Consider the following 13,150-nt stretch of genomic DNA (forward strand, 5'->3'; position numbering starts at 1 on the left):
GCCACACAGAGTATTCAGCCAGGCAGGGCAAACTCTCCATCCCTTCTTTCATCATTTAGGAATTTCCTAATTCCTAAACCCTGGTCTAATTTCCCTCCTTCTTCCATCTATTTTCTTTACAGCATTTATCACTACCTACCCCTTGTATTTAGTCTTTCGCCTATTCCATGAAAGCAAGGGCTTTGTCTTGTTGACCGCAACATCCCGTTTTATATCAATGTCTGGAATTTAGTGGGCACTCAAAGATTAGCCGCTAACGAATGAATTCGAGAGTGTAACAATTAGTTGAATCTCTGCCAAACACTGGGCCCTGTCCTTGAAGATGCTACAAGGATGGTAGGAGCGACAGGCCCTAAAATAAATGCACCATAGCTCGACACCTGATTTCACGGAGATCTATCCAAGGCGCTGCAGGGTCCCCGGGGCTGGAAAACTCCCGGGCGCGCTGGGCGTTGGGAAGAAGCCTGTCGGGAGCCAGGAGTACCAGGGAGCCGGGCTGAGCGGCAGGAGACGCGGGTGGAGGCTGCTCCGTTCGCTTGGCCACTCAGGATCTTCTTTTCCTGACCTGCGGGTCCCTCGCCTCTCCTTGCATCTGCCCGCGTGACCTCGGCCCCTGCGGAACCCCTGTGTCGCGGGACCCCAGCCACATCCTCTCCCACCCCCGGAGACGCCAGCCCCGGGTCTTCCAGATCGCTAGCCGGCTACCTGAAAGACCTCCACCTGCGGGCTGAACCCCCGCCGGCGCCCGCGCGCGCCCCAGGTCCCCGCCCCCTGCCTGCGCTCTGTAGTGTGCAGGACCCCGCCCCGCCCCCTCAGCCCGCGGGACCCCAGCCCCGCCCCGCCCCCGTGGCCCCGCCGCTAGTCCCGGGGGGCGGGGCCGCGCGCAGCGGCGTCTCCAAGGCGGGGGGCACGAGGCAGGGGGCGGGGCGGTCTCAGGACCGGCCAATCAAGGCCGCGATCACATCCATGCAAATACGAGCACAATGGAGCGAGCCCATCACTCGCCCCTGCAAGCAAGCTTGAAATGGGCTTCTGTCTGAGCGGCAGCCGGGATGACCAATGGTTCTGTGTTTTGGACCGGCGAAGCCCAATGGCGCGACAGGGAAGGCGGGCCCGAGATGGGTTAGGGTGTCCTTGCAGGGTGTCTGAGCTAAACTTCACCAAATAATAGCTGTTTGTATTTTGGCTGCTGCAGGAGCCATTTTAGGTAAGTTCTTCTCTTAACTTTTTATTTTCCTCCCTGGCCTCGGCGGACCGGCCTTGTCCGCGGGTCCCCGGCCCCGCCCCGCCGGCCGGGTTAGGGTGCCCCTATGAATGGAGCCGGGATGAGGGGCTGCGGCGACGTCCAGGCCCGGCCGGGCTGGGGTCCGAGCGGGGCCGGCGGGCAGGCGGCCTGGCGGAGGGCAGGCGGCGGCCTGCGGCCTGGGGAGAGGGGCGGCCTCTGCCGCTCCAGGCTCCTGCTCCCGCTCCCGCTTTCGCTCGGGCCGGGCGGCCGTCCTTGGGAGTGCGCCGCTGCGGGCCGCGCGCAGGGGCGGGGGTCCGGGCAGACCCCGGCCGCGGGCCTGGCGGGCGGGGGCGGGGCGTGCGGAGGCCCCCCTGGGGCGGGCGCGGTGGGACCCCCGGGCCCGGCAGCGCTGGGGCGGGGCGGGGGTGACCGCTATTCCCGCCGCCGCCCCCGCGGAGAAGTTGCTCTATTCGCGTCGTGCGTCTGTTTGCAGGGGTGGAGGAGGGTGGGCTGGTGCCAGGCTGCTGTTCCGGGAGGGGGCGGGGGCCCCTGCGCGGCCTCGGATCGCGCACCCCCTCCGCCCCCTTCTTACGCACTAGCGCGCACTCGCCCCGAAAATTGGAGCCCTGGAGGGGTCCTGCAACCCCGCTGCCAAGTTTTGTGCATTATTAGATTGCATGTTGGAGCTTTAAAGAAAGATCTATCTGTCCTCTTCAAGGTATTTATTTTCTTCGCTGTTGAGAAGTAACGGAGTCCGTTGCGCCCAGATTTCCAGGGACATGCCTATCGGATGTGCAGAGGGTTGGCAGCTACTTGGTTTTTTTTAAAGGCGTTATTAGGAAATCCCCTCACTAGTGAGATAATTGAAATTTGAGTTTGTTTGCAGCTTCAGTTTTATTTGATACAATTAAAAATGCATAAGTAGGCACTTTATATTTGTGTACATAAAGTATTCCTAGTTCCAGTTATGACTAATGTGACTGTGGTTTCAGTCGTGTGGGATCTAATAAGGCAGTATAATTCAATTTTGAGCTCGTAGGCCCCTGTTCTCCAAATTAGGGTTTATGGACCATTAGTAATCTGGCCAAGGTTTCTGGTGAATCCTTGGCATCTCTGAGCATCTCTCTGGGGCTGTGTGTGTGCCTTATTTCCCACCCCCTGAAAACTCCTCGTTTCTGGTGGCAGATCCACGAACACAGAAAATACACATTTTAAATATTTACAGTTTTCAGGATGTCTGAAATACTGCCTGAGATTTGATTATTGTTTCCCAGATGGTATGTAAGAGTACCATCCCAATGGGCCCCCAATTTCGATGTACTTTGTGGAAATATGTTTGTGGCGTTTGGGGAAAAAAACCGGGGCAGACCACTCGGTTTTGCACCCTAGGCTGATGTGAGCTGTGTAACTTATTGGGGGTCTGTCCCGTTGATTTCATGGCACAGTCGAGTTTGACTGTAAGCCAAATTGGAAAATCAGGTTGGCAACCTCAGAGAGAGAGTTTTTGTGAACTTTGAGGCTCTCTGGCAACAGAAAGAAGATTTGAGATCTGTGTATGATAAAATGATTAGGCATGAATCCTCAAGTAACATGATTTATGCCAAGGAGAGCAGGTGGTTTCATATAAGCAATGCATCATTATAACCAAAGGCCTTGGGAAAATGCGGAGTGGTAAGATTATTAATTTTGGAGTTCTTTTTGTTCCAGGGCAGATTTCATAGATGAATTATAAGTTCTTTTGAATTTAAACATTTTTGTTGATTAGAGGGTGACTAAAAGCTATCCTGCACACATCTTTCCCCACCGTTTTGTTAGCTTTGGAGTCTCTCTAATAGTAACCAGACCATAGTACTGTTCTTGGTGTAGCCTGGCCATGGGCGAAGTAAACCTAGATCTGTTGCGAAATTGAGTTGTGCTTCAGTGTGGTATCACAGTCTTCCTGGAGTCACGTTTTTTATTCTGCAGCTATTTCTTTGCTTTTCACATTTAGCTCTTCTGTTACATTTAATAGCACTGCAAACTCTTTCAATATGATCATTTTTACAACTTTTAAATATTCTATATCTTTATAATTTTTATAATTTATTATTCATGTAGTTAGGGAAGTTCTCTGAACTCATCAGTGTCTTAGTTAAGGCAAACCACACAAAAATTGAAAGACAAGTTAGAAGTGAAGTGGGAGAAATACGACTAACTGCTGCATTTCTGGAAGAACCTTTGGCAGTTATGTTTTTGTATTTATTTACTTTTTGTATATTTCAAATACCAAAGAAAACCTGAAGCAGAATCATATCTCATTAGAAACCACATCTTATTTGTGATTTTGCTCTAACATTGCAGAAAACCTGTCAGAAACAACAGGCGGCCCTTGGGCTACTATGTGTTGGAGAGCTCCTTGGTTTATAAAAGTTTCAAAGAAATGTTTTGGTTTTCTTGGAAGTATGGCTTTGCCCGAAGCAGAGTTTGTGGTTATGTCTTCCTGTGTTATACCACGAGGTTCCACAACATCAGGCTTGATTCTCCCTGTAGGTGCCTATGTTTTTCATGGAAAGACTTTAATTGGTAATTACTAAATGAGATCACTCATGAACCACCCATGTTCTGAATCTCTTTGAACAAGTTTAAGGATTCAAAGATTCTACCTGCAGAAATATCTTTGGTATAGGACAATAACAGTATATCCATATCAACTGAGGAGGCTGTACTCTCCCTCCCTCCTTCCCCTTTCCCCGCCTGGTATAAGAAGACTTGAAATAGTTTTGTTTTTAATACATATTTAATGATTCTCTTATACTTCATTGCTCATGCAGAGCTTTAGTTTAATTCAAGTGAAAGGTGGACTGAATTCCATAGGATTGCCTGCATTCTCCTGTACCAGGTTATTATATTGAAAACTCTTTGAAATACATAAAATGATAGCCAGAGCTGAGATACCTCTTCCCTAGAGAACTTTTTTTTTTTTTTTTTTTTGCAATGGAATGTGACATGCTTGTGAGTGGAGCAAAAAGAACTACCATTGATTGAATACCTGGTGTTTGTCCAATACTCAGCCAGATACTGGGGCTACAGAGTTGGGAAAAGTATCTTTGCTTTCATAGCCACTTCATGAGGCTGGGCTGCAGCTCAGAGAAATGAAGTAACTTATTAAAGGCCATAAAGCTAGTCAATGATAGAGCCAGAATTTGAACCTGATCATCTGTATCCAATACATGTCCTTTTCACCAATAGTTCTCTCTAAATATTTTTTTAAAAGCTCAAGCCTACTGTTGTATTTTAGTGGTATGGTGTTAGGTTAGTTAGCTAACACACCTTCCCTAAATTCTACACGTGCATCCATTTTTACTTTTCCGTTTCAGGAATTTGTCACTGAAGAGGAGTGTTGGAATACAGTGAGGACACCCTTTCCCCCACTTTGTCTCCATGGAGTAGTCTTCCTGGGGCACTTAGGAGTTCAGGTGTACCCTGATACAGTAATAACCATGAAGTGCAGAGGGAGAACGCAGTCACTTTTTCCTTTGCCAAAATGTTCTTTTCTTCGGTTCATGTTGTGGAGGTGTTGATACCCTCATGAGAAATTCTGTTACTTCCGTAAAAGTCCTGAAGGTAGTAAAATGGAGTTATTTTAAAATATCCATGCTTGTCCCTGTTTCTGAACTAAATCATCTGCATAAAATCCAAAGAAAAATGTTTATTTTTGCCTGTAGTACCTGTATTTGTTGGTTTTTATAGTCAGTAAATAGTGATTCTGTGCATCGTCTTACATTTATTCATTATGTTGTTTGCCATTACTGTTCTATTTTGCAACCTTTAGAATTTGTAATGGGGTGTATATGATATAACTTAATGCTCCTAGTTTGAAGAATCAGGATTTTTTTTTGAATTGATGAACTTTTTTCTTTATAGTCATAATGAAGGACTTAGAAATTTTAGCAAGGAACAAACCTAAGTTTTCAACGGACTCCCATGGTGCTTTTGTTATCTATTTCAAAAGAACTTAATATACTAAGACAGTATTTGAAAATGTCGGGATGCTAGGAAGTAGAATTGTAAGATAACCAGGACAGGAATCCAAACATAAGTAGAAAGTGATGGATGCATATTTGAATTTTTTAAATAAGTAAAGGGAGATTTCCATTTTTTTATCCCTTTATTAAGGATACTTGTAAGGGATAGTCGCTGATCGCATTTTATGGATCAAATATGTCATTCTTTATCAAGTAGTTAAATTTTTAATATATTTTGGATTTTCTTACATACTATGTGACCAAGGTATTTTGGTTTTGGATTTTTTTTTTTTTTAAACTCTAAGATTGTTTTTATGTAAAAGCCTGGCTTCAGGTTAAAAGTTCCAGCTGCTGTAGTAACAGACATCTTTAGTTCCTACCTAAAGGTTTAAGCTTTTTATCCTGCAGTTCATGGACCCCTAGGGAGTCTTTGGCTGGTCTGTGAACACCCCAAAATAGTATGCAAATTTTTGTTTGCATCTGCGTATTTTATAGGCGGACAATCCATTGTTTTTTTATGATTCTCAAACAGATCTGTGACTCTCATACCTCTACCGCCATACCTTTCCACCAGCATACAAAAAATACTAAGGATCATTAATTTAGGTCATTCTAGAACAACTGCTTTGCATGAACAAAATCTTCTGCCTGGATGCTGACTTCTTTGGACCTTTTTTGTCCTTTAGCAGGTTCTGCAATCTCAGCCTTGATCAGTTGGCCTGGGCTTGGGGAAGAACTGCATCCCTCTGGCAGCATTCAGGCATTCCCTGGGGTTATCCCCCAAATTCTTCCCTCGCTGTGATCACATAATCATATGGAAGCCATTCCTTGCCCTTGCCCTTGCGTCCTGATAGAGTTAAAGGTTGGAATGGGAGACATGGGGGCTCAGAGGGTCCTCGGCCTCTCGTTTTCACACATCTGCCTTTGCAGATGGGACTAGAGGGGTGGCCATGGCAAATGCGCCTGACATTTTCTTGCTTTGAATACTGCTTCTTACTAATTCTGCTGTTGCTTCATTCAATATGTTAGGAGGAGAAGGGTTTTTCTTTCTTACATTGAAGAAGAATAATTAAAAGAAGCCCTCCATTTTTTTTTATATTCCCCAGTCTTTTATGAAATGCTTTGCAACTTCCATTAGTGCTAATTTTTAGTGGAGTTCTTCCTTAAAATAATGTGTAGTTGAACATAAAAGCTTATTTTTAGACTGCTAAAAATTTTACAGAGAACATACGTATAAAACCAGGTGTTACTATATAAAAAGGATTTTATATTAAAGTTCTCAGAGCCTTATTATTTACTTAATAAGCAAATTGCCAAAACAATATTAGAGTAACAAAAAAATTCTAAGAATAACTCTAGGAGGTGGTCAAACTTAAAGTTATTCTGGAGATTTTTTTGTTGGGCCAGACCAGAAGTTGAATAGAAGAAAAATCAGTTTATTTTGTTTAATAATAGATAATAATAATTAGATTAGGGAAAATACCTAAGCTTTAGGCAGATGGTGAAGGGCATTGACTTGATTATTTGGTTTGTTCCTTCCTTAAGTGTATATGAGTAAAGAAATATATCTGGACTCTACTTTGGGTCCAAGAAAAACCATCAGTATTCTAAGAAATACTTTGAAGGATTATGTCTGGTAAGCTAAGTCTAGATCATAGATTTTATTTACGGAAAGAATTTTACATAATTTAACACAGAGACTTTATTATAGCTCATTGTGTATTTTGGCTTAGCAATTCTTGCACTGCTGGCAGTCTAAATTCAACTATGGGCTTGCATGAAAAAGTTAAGCCATCATTATTGTTGATCCTGTGATAGAATCAGATCACATTGTAAGTGATGACACCATTAGATTGCTTCTTTAAGCAAACCTGGTATAATATCACTTAAGGGATTTAGGGGTATTTTGCTTAATGAAATTAACAGTTTGCCTTGAGTTGTAAAAATGCATTGAGGAAATAATAGAGGATATGAAAGAGGTCATTAATGACCAGCTCCAGAAAGATAAGTGTAAAAATGTAAAAAAATAAGCTGTTGTGGATCAGGCTACTGAAAGTAGTCTACAGATTCCTGCAGGTCTGTGGGCTGCTTACCTGCCTGACAAGGTGAGTACGGAACTTGAAAAGAAGCATGTAGATGCTTTTATAGCAGATGGTTAGAAAAATGGTTTGTTGAATCTAATTATAAAAACAATTAGTTTATAATTATAGTCCTTTTTTGTTTATTTTTTCCTGGAAATTCATTTTTCTGGTGTTTTATGAAAGTCTTGGCCATAGATTGGGAAAGAGCAAAACCAAAAACTAGTTCTTCACTAATCAAAGTGTTGGGAAACTTCAGCATTACTTTGGAGCATGTTAGAAATACAAGTTTTGCCAGGTGCGGTGGCCCACACCTGTAATCTCAGCACTTTGGGAGGCTGAGGCAGGTGGGTCACCTGAGGTCAGGAATTCAAGACCAGCCTGGCCAGCATTGTGAAACCCTGTCTCTACTAAAAATACAAAAATTAGCCAAGCATGGCGGCATGTGCTTGTAATCCCAGCTACACTGGAGGCTGAGGCAGGAGAATCGCTTGAACCAGAGAGGCGGAGGTTGCAATGAACTGAGATCCAGTGAACTGAGATCACGCCATCGCACTCCAGCCCAGGTGACAGAGTGAGACTCTGTCTCAAAAAAAAAAAAGAAATGCAAGTTTTTGGGCCCCATTCCAGACCTACTGAAATAGACCACCTGGGGTTCCCAGGAGTCTGTGTTTTAACAAGCTATGCTGATGATTTTGTGCACATCAAAATTTGAGAAACATTGTTCTAGATCAGCACTCCTGTGATGATGGAGGTGTCCAGTATCTGCACGGGAACTACTAGCCACTGTTGGTTTTCAAGCCCGTAAGGTGTGGCTAGTATGACTGAGGATGAGAATTTTAAGTTTTATTTAATATTAGCTTAAATTTAAATAGCCACACATGGCCAGTCGTACCAGTATTGGACAGCACAGCTCTAGACCCTTTAGCATTTTTACCCTCTTTGGAGCAAAGGTGGATTTTTTTCTGTGTCTGTGAAGGAAAATATAATAGGAAACAAGATTGTCCTTTAACCTAAAATGAGTCTAAGCAAGCCGTATAATAAAAATTGATAGTTATTTACCTATTTATATTTGCCTCTTTATTTTTATCTGAAAGTTGATTTGAATGTTCAGAAAATAGTAAGATCAGAGAACAAATTTAGATGTGTCTTGTAAGGCTTTACAAAAAGCAAGGTAGCTGTTCCAGCAGGGACTTATGACCCTTCCTGTCTATGACTAACATGCATGATGTCTTTCAACATGACTTTTGAAGCTTTCTTCTTTCACACTAAGATTGAAGATAGGCAGGCAGCTTTTAAGTATAACACTGTAGTTCTCCTGTTCTCAATAAAAACTACTGGCTATAGGGGTTCCCATTACTTTAGACCAGTAATGGATATTTTTACCATACAAAGTATTTCAGGTTTATCTATCAATTAACTTTATTTATTTATTTATTTATTTATTTATTTATTTATTTATTGAGACGGAGTCTCACTCTGTCGCCCAGGCTGGAGTGCAGTGGTGCGATCTCAGCTCACTGCAAGCTCCGCCTCCCGGGTTCAGGCCATTCTCCTGCCTCAGCCTCCCGAGTAGCTGGGACTACAGGCGCCTGCAACCACGCCCGGCTAATTTTTTGTATTTTTAGTAGAGAGGGGGTTTCACCGTGTTAGCCAGGACGGTCTCAATCTCCTGACCTTGTGATCTGCCCGCCTCGGCCTCCCAAAGTGCTGGGATTACAGGCGTGAGCTACCGCGCCCGACCTATAAATTAACTTTATAAAGGGAATCTTGTTTTTTTAGAATAACATTTACCAAGCCTCCCTTGAAAGACTGAGTCTTATCCTCTCTTCCCTTTCCAATATATTTAAAAATTGATTTGTTAATAGAAGCAATTTCTTTGGTTCATTCGGGGTTGCATATTCTTCTCCGTCTCCTCTCCCCATCTACTTGTAAATGGGGAATACGAGTTTTAAACTCCTAAAAATCAATGATAAGATTGATTCTAGTATATTCATCGAAATCTATTGCAAAATTGAAAATTATATTGTGATTGACAAGAAGAAGGAAATTACTGTAGAAATAAACATAGGCCGGGCACCAATGGCTTATGCCTGTAATCCCAACAGTTTGGGAGGTGAGGTGGGCAGATCACTTGATGTCAGGAGTTCAAGACCAGCCTGGCCAACATGGTGAAATCCTGACTCTACTAAAAATACAAAAATTAGCCAAGCCTGGTGGCAGATGCCTGTAATCCCAGCTACTTGGGAGGCTGAGGCAGGAGAATTGCTTGAACCCGGGAGGTAGAGGTTGCAGCAAGCCAAGGTCGTGCCACTGCCCTCCAGCCTTGGCGGCAGAGTGAGACTCCATCTCAAAAAAAAGAAAAAAGAAAAAAAAGTAAACACAGATCCACATGTAGAGCTGTAGCTTTAAAAATGCTGTCCAGTCATAACAAAGTGAGTCTAATCATACAGCAGTTTTATTAGATATATTTACTAGGTTTTAGATTTTCAAGCAGGAAATTGTTAGTCATTTAGGCAGTGACTCTTGAAGCATGAAAGACAGTAACGGGTGTCCTATGTGGTTTATAGACTCACAGAACATTAGAATTGGAAGGTTCCTTAAAAATCATGGATAGGGCTGCCAGCATAGCAAAATTTATAATGCAGCAGTATCTGTTTTGTTTATGGCGTGAGTTAATGCTATATAGTCTCTCCTTGGTGTTCATTACAGATCAGCACTGTTTTCTCATTAATTCTGTTGTAAGGGTGGTTGTATACTCACAAAGCAGTGACTGGCGGTAGGTTGTCTGGGCAGGTGCTTCTCTTTGACACAAGTGTCACTGATTGGGGGCACAACATTTTGTAACTTGCTGCTTTGGCTTTTTTGTCTGACTTTCTTCTAAGGATGTCAAGTTCTAGATCTCTGGGCATGTATTTTGTTTTTGTTTTTGTTTTATAGAAACTGGGTCTCTTATGTTGCCCAGGCTAGACTCATGGGCTCAAATGATCCTCCTGCCTCAGCCTCCTGAGTAGCTGGGACTACAGACATGCCACTGCGCCCAGCTCTCTGGGTATGTATTTGAATTCTTGCTGTGGGGTTTTAAAGAATTGGAAAGCCCAGTGTGCTGAAATTTAGATCTGATAGTTGGACAGATCCTAAGCTTAAAAGGTTTGGAGGTTCCTTACTTCAGGTTTGTTCTCATCACTGCCACTTGTCCTTGGAATGCTATATGAGATGTTACTAAAATATTGTGATTTCATAAGCTACATACAAAATAACCATAGTGTCCATTTTTATCTGTACTTTGTGTCTGCAGCATTTCATGTAGCAGAGCTCTCCCTGCGTGTTCTTGACTGTGTTGCATATTTACTCTTGAACTAAGCTTTGTTGTTGCCCTTGTGAGTGTGGTTGTGGCAGATTTAAGTGTTATCAGGTCTTACACAGGTCACCATCATTACTAGATTCTCTGAAAGCAAAGCTACTTTCTATCTTGTAGGGATTGCAGAAGAGTAGAGTTAGAAGGTAATTCTGAAGACATGTATCCATTTTCATTATTCATAATGGGATGGGGTCCTAGTCATGTAAACATTTGTGAGGTCACAGAGCTGATCCGTGGTCAAACCTTGATTAGAATTCAATTCTCATTTTGCTGTATAGGACTTTTCCCTTAACCTCCAAGGATTAGGGTCCTGAAAACCCACACAGGAGAATTTCCCTTAAAAATTCATGGGGGAAATATGGGGCAGGTGTGCTCTGAGATTAGGAGTGAACATGTGAAAGGCTCCATAATTTTTTTAATGTTCTCTAAAATAATAAAGATACTATCAGTGAAATATTACATGTCTTAAATTAGTAAGAATGGGTATTTTAATAGCTCTTCTTTACTAGAAACGTTTTGGCATGTCCCCCTCTCATATCGTGGTAACATTTTTGTTGTACTATTTTGGTAAATCTTGTTTACTATTTTTTTGCTTAATAGAAACTTTTTGGCATATCCCTCCCTTTTATCACGGTGAAATGCTTGTAAATTAACCTTTGCTTTATTTGTAAATAATGTGCATAAGATTTTTTTCACATGTGCTTATATGACTTAGGGTTATTAGGATAGATTTTTTCCCCAGATCCCTCGATAATCATGATAATAATAGCTGTCAATCACTGAGTGCTTACTATGTGCCAGGTATGGTGCTAGACTCTTTCATGGTGTGGTCATTAGGACTCCAGTATTCTGGTTCTCTTCCTTAAGGACACATGGTAGGGTTACATTCTCTCTTACACCTTGAAGTTGGGCATGGCTGTGTAACTTGCTTTGGATATTGACATTTCAGTGGAAGTGATGTGTGTCCCTTCTAGGCAGATACCTTTTCTTTTTAAAGAAATATGTAGTGGTTACATAGTGTAAGCACGTAAACCTTTGCTTTAAAGCACTGAGCTTTTTTAATTTTTTTTTTTTTTCCTGTGGGATGGTCTGCTTTTGTACTGTTTCCCATGCTCATTGTTTTCTGCCCCTCCCTCTTGGCCCATCCAGATATTTTCCTTCCATGAGACTTGAGAGCAAGACCTGTGTCTTCGTGGAGCCTTCTCTTCCCATATCAGCTTGAAGCAATCTCTCTCCCCACAGCACTTCTTGAGTTAGATTTTTCCTCTGTGACTAATTTGGCATTTCATATTGAATTGCCTTTGTCTTTTCTTATATTTTTCATTTATTCCACAATGTGTGATGCCCATTTATTTAGCAAAGAATTATTGAAAATTCATTGTGTTTCAGTCATTCATGTGCCCTGGGAATGCACACGATCTCTCCCTTTGTGGATTGAACTTTGTGTTAGAAGAGACAGAAAGGTAAACTGCCACTACAAGCATCATGATCAATGTCAGATTAGAGCTATGTCCAAATTTTGTTAAGACTCAAGAAGAAGGATCAACCATTAAGCCAGGGGAGTAGGTTAAGGCTTTTGAAAGGAAGACCTTTTAAATGGGTACTTGAAAATTGATTTGGAGTTTGATAATCAGAGACTGAGATTAGTGTTCATGAGTTTGGAGAGCCTTTTATGCATAAGAAATATGTTGCTGGGGGCTCAGAGGCAAATGGTAAGTTCATTCTGGCTGGAGTATGGTGGAAAGCCATGGAATACTGGTAGGTGAGGGGCTGGAGGGAGGGATAGGTTGGAGATGTTAAGAAAGGCTTTAAAGATCATAGTCAGTTGTTTGGGTTTGTGTTGGCAGTGAGGAGTCATCAGAGGTTTTAATGCAGGAGAGTGGTTTGTACTTTACACTCCGGCAGCAGAAGTTGATTGAGTAGTGCTGAAACTTTGTTGTGTATTAGAATCACCTGAAGAGCTTATAAAACTACCAGTACCCGGCCGGGCGCGGTGGCTCACGCTTGTAATCCCAGCACTTTGGGAGGCTGAGGCGGGCGGATCACGAGGTCAGGAGATCGAGACCACAGTGAAACCCCGTCTCTACTAAAAATACAAAAAAAATTAGCCGGGCATGGTGGCGGGCGCCTGTAGTCTCAGCTACTCGGAGAGGCTGAGGCAGGAGAATGGGGTGAACCTGGGAGGCGGAGCTTGCAGTGAGCCGAGACTGCGCCACTGCACTCCAGCCTGGGCGACAGAGCGAGACTCCGTCTCAAAAAAAAAAAACAAAAAAACACTACCAGTACCCAGGCTACAAACAGTAAAATCAGATTTTCTGAAGGAGAGGCCCAGATATTGGATTTTTGATAATTTCCCAGGTGATTCCAGTGTTTACCTGAGTTTGAGAACTACTCTTTTAGAGGGGCCTGATGGAGTAAGGAATTCAGAGTCTATTGCAGTGGACTGACTAGGAGATAAGTCTTTTTTTTTTTTTTTTTTTTG

General features: G+C 42.8%; 1 protein-coding gene across 4 annotated transcripts in view; it reads left to right on the forward strand.

Annotated features, from left to right (window-relative positions):
• The first annotated feature begins 1,128 nt into the window (after positions 1–1,128).
• CHD6 (chromodomain helicase DNA binding protein 6) overlaps positions 1,129–13,150 on the forward strand; it is a 206,628-nt gene continuing 194,606 nt past the window's right edge. For 3 of the 4 annotated variants that reach the window (XM_058433279.1, XM_032143088.2, XM_058433281.1), the window contains exon 1: positions 1,129–1,207. The gene's annotated coding sequence lies outside the window, so the exon portion shown is untranslated. The remainder of the gene's footprint in view (positions 1,208–13,150) is intronic. The other variant, XM_058433280.1, reaches the window with a different exon arrangement.

This window comes from Hylobates moloch, unplaced genomic scaffold (genome assembly GCF_009828535.3).
Source record: "Hylobates moloch isolate HMO894 unplaced genomic scaffold, HMol_V3 SCAFFOLD_21, whole genome shotgun sequence".
Taxonomy (NCBI): Eukaryota; Metazoa; Chordata; class Mammalia; order Primates; family Hylobatidae; genus Hylobates; species Hylobates moloch.